This window comes from Tupaia chinensis, unplaced genomic scaffold (assembly GCF_000334495.1).
Source record: "Tupaia chinensis unplaced genomic scaffold, TupChi_1.0 Scaffold141861_1, whole genome shotgun sequence".
NCBI classification, from domain to species: Eukaryota; Metazoa; Chordata; class Mammalia; order Scandentia; family Tupaiidae; genus Tupaia; species Tupaia belangeri.
In genome coordinates, this window is record NW_006201718.1 from 397,476 (window position 1) to 403,255 (window position 5,780).

Consider the following 5,780-nt stretch of genomic DNA (forward strand, 5'->3'; position numbering starts at 1 on the left):
TGGAAAAATGGGTAGGCAAGAATTATTCAGCAAATACGGATTGTAAATTGAGGAAGCAGCCCATCACCACCCATTCTGCCACATGGAACGATCCTATAGCTCAGTCATCACCATGCTCTCCTTAGGGTTCTACCCACTCTAGGGGTGCACTGAGTATGTAATTGGTGCCAGGGACAGACAGAAATGGGGCCACTTCATGAATAGCATCTCTGTCCATGTATCTTTTTTTAAACCTCTTTTCTGCCACCTGCTGCAGTAAAGAATATCACAAACTTTCATTCTTAGGGCACATGTTTGAAATATGCTTATAGTTAATTAACTACATCTTCCAAACAGATTGTCTTCATTATGTTTTTAGTAACTAAAAATGAGATTTAAAAAAATAACCCCAAAGTAGGCAAAGATTTCATAAACAGAACATAAAAAGCAACAGCAATAAAAGAAAAAAAACCTGATAATTGGACTTCATTTAAAAAAAAATCAGTAGGTAGCACTTGACTCCTGCATGGCTGACCATGGGTTGAATCTTGGACTCAGCAGCTTGAGAATCACACCAGGTACATGTGCATGCACACCCAAAATCATGAGAGGACAATAGAGAAGGGACTGTGGTGTGGCCAACCCCCTGGGGAGTGATCCCTCACTTTCCTTCTGTGTCTCTCCCCCTAGGGGGGGTTATCTCTCACTTTCCTCTGTGTCTCTGGTCCTACTGAAAAAAAAAGAGAGAGAAATTTAAAAATACCATTAAGACAGTGAAAAGGCAAGTCAAAGACTAGGATAAAATATCTGTAATACATATATCTGACAAAGGATTCACATGTAGAATATAAGAGGATTATTAATAAAAGATAAGAAAAAAAAAAACCCTCAAATAAGACCCTGCTGCTCCACAGGCTGGAACCTTATGGAATGCTTGAGTTGAGTTCCTGGCCCAACCTAAAGGCAGGTCACAGTAGCATGCACCTATAATCCCAAATATTCAGGAGGCTGGAAGCAGAAGAATCACAAGCTGGAGGCTGATGCTGAGTCAGCATAGTAGTGTGTTCCTGTGTGTGTGGCAAGAAGAGCTTAACATGGTGGGATCCTGTCTTTAGGGGAAAAAGAAAAGCATATCTAAATTCCAATAAATACATATATGAAATGGAATTCAACACTACTTACCAGGAAATGCAAATTAAAACCACAAGAACTAGGACCAGCAGTTGGCATAATGGCTATGTCGCTAGACTCCCACATAGTCGACCGTGGTTCGTATCCAGGACCTGGTGGCTTAAACTCACGCCGGGCGTGGCCATCCCCCCTAGGGGGTGATTTCTCACTTTCTATCTCTCTGTCTCTCTCTCTCTCTGTCTGGCGAGTACCCTTTAGCAAAAAACTCTTAAAAAAAAAAAAAACACACAAGAACTACCTCACATCAGTTAGGATGACTACTATCAAAAAATCAGACAGCGGGACCAGCAATTAGCGTAATGGCTATGTCGCTGGACTCCCACGTAGTCGACCGCGGTTCAAGTTGCAGACCCGGCGGCTTAAACTCACGCCCGGCGTGTGTGAGAGCACGCCCCCAAGATCCCGAGAGGAGAATGGAGGAGAAGGGATTGCGGCGTGGCCAAGCCCCCTGGGGGGTGATTTCTCGCTTTCTCTCTGTCTCTCTCTGTCTGTCTGGCGAGCGCACGTGCTCTGTAGCAAAAACCTCTCCAAAAAAGAAAAAAGAAAAAATATCAGACAGTAACAAGTATTAGAGAGGATGTGAAGAAACTGGAATCCTTGTGTATTGTTCGTGGGAAGGTAAAAGAATGCAGTTTCTATAGAAATATGATGATTCTTCAAAAAATTAAAACTACAATTATATGACCCAGCAATTCTACTGTGGGTATATACTCAAAGAAATGAAAACAGGATCCTAAAGAAGTATTTGTACATCCATGCTCATAGCAGCATTAGCACAATAGCCAAAAGGTGGGAGCAATCCAAGTGTTCATTGACAGATGAACAGATAAACAAAACATGGTACATATGAGGAGTCTTCAAAAACTTCATGGGAAATGCACACTATGAAAAACATTTTTGAGGACCAGTAGATGGCATAATGGTTAGGTTACTGGACTTCCACGTAGGCAATCAAGGTTTAAATCTGGGACCTAGTGGCTTAAAACTCACATTGGGCGTGTGGGTGTGCATGCTCAAAAATCCCAAGAAGAGACTGACATGGCCACCCCCTCCCCCGCCCCGGGGAGTGATTTCTTGCTAACTCTCTGTCTCTCCAATGAGCACAAGAGCCCTATAGCAAAAAGCTCTCTTTAAAAAAATTGTACCAAAATGAACACATACTTTAATTCCATTTTTCCATAAACCATTTAACTATATATACAACAGAATACTGTTCAGTCTTAAAAAGGAAGGAAATACACACATAACAGCATGCATAAACCTTGAGGACTTTATGTTAAGTGATACAAGCCAGTCACAAAAGGTCAAATGCTGTATAATCCAACTCACATGAGGTTAACAAGAGTAGTCAAATTATGACCATAGAGATAGAAAATAGAATGATGGTTCCCAGGGACTAAAGTTGGGAATGGGGCATTATTGTTTAATGGGTAGTTTCAGTTTTGCAAGATGAAGAGCATTTTAGAGACAGATGGTGGTGATAAGTTACACAACAAGGTAAATGTAGTTAATGCCACTACCTACACATCTAAAAAAGGTTCAGTAAATTGTATTGTATATGTATTTTACCACAATTAAAAATAATTAAAAAAAATAAAAGATACCAGTAGACACCCACCAAAATAGCTAAAACTAAAAAGATTCACAAAACAAAGTTTATAGTTAAAATGTAAACTACTAGTGGGATTTAAATTGGTATAAGCACTTCGGAAAACTATTCGGCAATATCTACTAAAGCAAAATACATACCTACCCTCCCACCCCACAGTTCCATTCCTAGGTATACATGCCCACAGAAATTTGGTGGGCATGTACACCAAAATGCATAAGCAAGAATGTCCAAAGCTGCTTTATTCATATTAGCCAAAAACTAGAAATAATAATTTTAAAAAGATCTAGCAGAGAAATGGTTAAACAAATACCCATACAATGGAATTACTATCTAATAGATTAGGCACTATTGATACATACAACCACATGGATAAATCTCACAGATGTTACATTATATTACATTAAAAAAAGACATACCCAAGAGTTCCTACTATGTGATATGATTTATACGGAGTTCAAAAGCAGACAAAACTAATGGATGGGTTTTTTGAGAGGCTATAGGGCACATGTACTCGCCAGAAAGAAAGAGAGAGAGACAGAAAGCGAGAAATTACCCCCCAGGGGGGATGGCCACGCCACAATCCCTGCTCCTCCACTCTCCTCTCAGGATCTTGGGTACGCACGCACACGTGCCTGGCATGAGTTTCAGTCGCCAGGTCCAGGACTCGAACCGCAGTGGACTACATGGGAGTCCTGTGACATAGCCATTACACTAACTGCTGATCCCATGGATTGGGTTTTAAAAAATTACAATGTGAGTCCTGTCATGGTGGTGCATAAAAATTTGTATACTGTGTTCTGCGAGGTGTGATACAGTGGCATGTGCCTATAATCCCAATGATCTGGGAAGCTGAAGCAGGAGAATTGTGATCTTGAGGCTGGCCTAGGCAACAAAGTGAGATCCTGTCTGAAAATAAGCCAAGTATGATACCCCATGCCTGTAGTTCAAGCTGAGGCAAGAGGACCAAAAATGACATAGTGAAACTCTACCTTAAAAAAAATTTACAAGTACTGGCAGCTGGTGTAATGCTTACATTACATAGTTGACTGCAGTTCGAGTTTCAGACCCAGAAGCTTAAAAATCACACCAGGCATGTGTGCATGGATGCCCAAAAACCCAAGGCAATGGAGGAGGAGGGATTGTGGTATGGCCATCCCCCCTGGAGGGTGATTTCTCGCTTTCTGTCTCTCTGGCGAGTGTGTGTGCCCTAAAGCAAAAATCTCTTAAAAAAAAAAAAGAAAGGAAGGAAGAAATTTACAAGAGCTAGATCGTGCTTTAATGGTTTAACCATTAAAGTGCTGGACTCCCACATGGCCAACCTTAGTTAAAGTCTTGAACCTATTGCCTTCAAAATCATGCTGGGCATGTGTGCATTTGCGTCCAAAATCCTGAGAGGAGAATGCAAGAGAAGGGACTGCAGCATGGCCATCCCCCTGGGTGGTAATTTCTCACATTCCCTTTCTCTGGCAAATGCACCCACCCTATGGCAAAATACTTTTTTCCCTAAAGAATTATTTTATTTAGATAGATTTATTTATTTATTTATTTTAATTTGACCAGAGAGGGAGAGAGAGAGAGAAATAGAAAGCAAGCCATCAGTTCCAGGACTCGAACCACAGTTGGCCATGGGAGTCCAGCACCCTTAATCCCACACCACCTGCCGGCACCAGCAAAAACAAATAAACAAAAAATATTACAGAGCCAGTCAGTGACATGTTATTTAAAGTGACTGGATTCCACATGGCCGACTGCACAGTTTGAGTCCTGGACTCAGCAGTATGAAAAGCACAATAATGAATACATCCCCAAAATCCTGAGAAGAGGTAGAATTTGAAAGGGAACGACTGCATGACCATCCTTCATTTTGGGGGAAGGTGCTTTCTCAAAAAAAAAAAAAAAAAGAGTTACAATGTGGTTACCTTCACACTGGAGATGAAATGAATACTGAAAGGAAAAGGCAAGAGGAAATCTGTGGTACTGGACTTGACTTGATATCACATGGTATATATGCATGCAAAATTTCACTGGGCAGTATTCTAGATCAATACATTGCATTGATGCTAGGTATGTATGCTATACCTCAATATTAAGATTTCTCCAAAGTATCTAATGTCTCTGCAATGAATACACTATCATTTAAAAAACAAATAAAATCTCAACATTGCTCTTTTCCTTTTTGACTTAGATGATTAAACTCTATTCTTCTTTGACACATTGGGAGATAATCACGTTACTTCCCAATTTTTCAAGAGTTAGATCAAAGTCTCATTGAGTGAAACTGAAATGTCTGAGAGCAATCCTAAAGCACTCCTTTTCCATGGGGTCTTCACAATAAGAATCATTTTTTTAATCTGATTTTTTAAAATTTAATTAAATTAATTAATTTATTTATTTTAATTTGACCAGAGGGACAGAATGAGAGAGGGAAGGTTAGAAATCAAGCCGCCAGGTCCAGGACTCAAACCGCAGTTGACCATGTGGGAGTCCAGCACCCTTAATCACCACACCACCTGCCAGTCCCCACAATAAGAATCTTTCAGTCTTTAGTTTAGTCTATATTTTCTGAGTCTAAACTCACAATTTGCTTGCTACTGGTAGATGTCCAATTTGATCTATTTAAACTTCAAGAAAAGCACCCCACTTTGTTTAATAACCTTATTAAAAGGGATTAAACAATCCCTCCTCAAAGGAAAGCCAGACTGTCAAAAATCAGGTTATCACTGCATACCTGCATTGTAATGAATATGCACACCTCCTAAGGAAGAGAAGCTTTCATTCCCTTTAAATGTCATTTTGATCCTTCAGCAGCCTACACAATAACTTCAGTTTCCCTGGGAAAGTACCCATAGCTATGGCCTACCAATAAAAATAGATTTTTGTTTTCTCAGGAAAGAAAATAAAAATCCACAAAGGTGAATTGTTTTCTTCCTCTGGCTTCTTTTACCATTCATAATACTAGGCTATCTAACTGCTGACAAAGGATTTCAAATATGCAGAA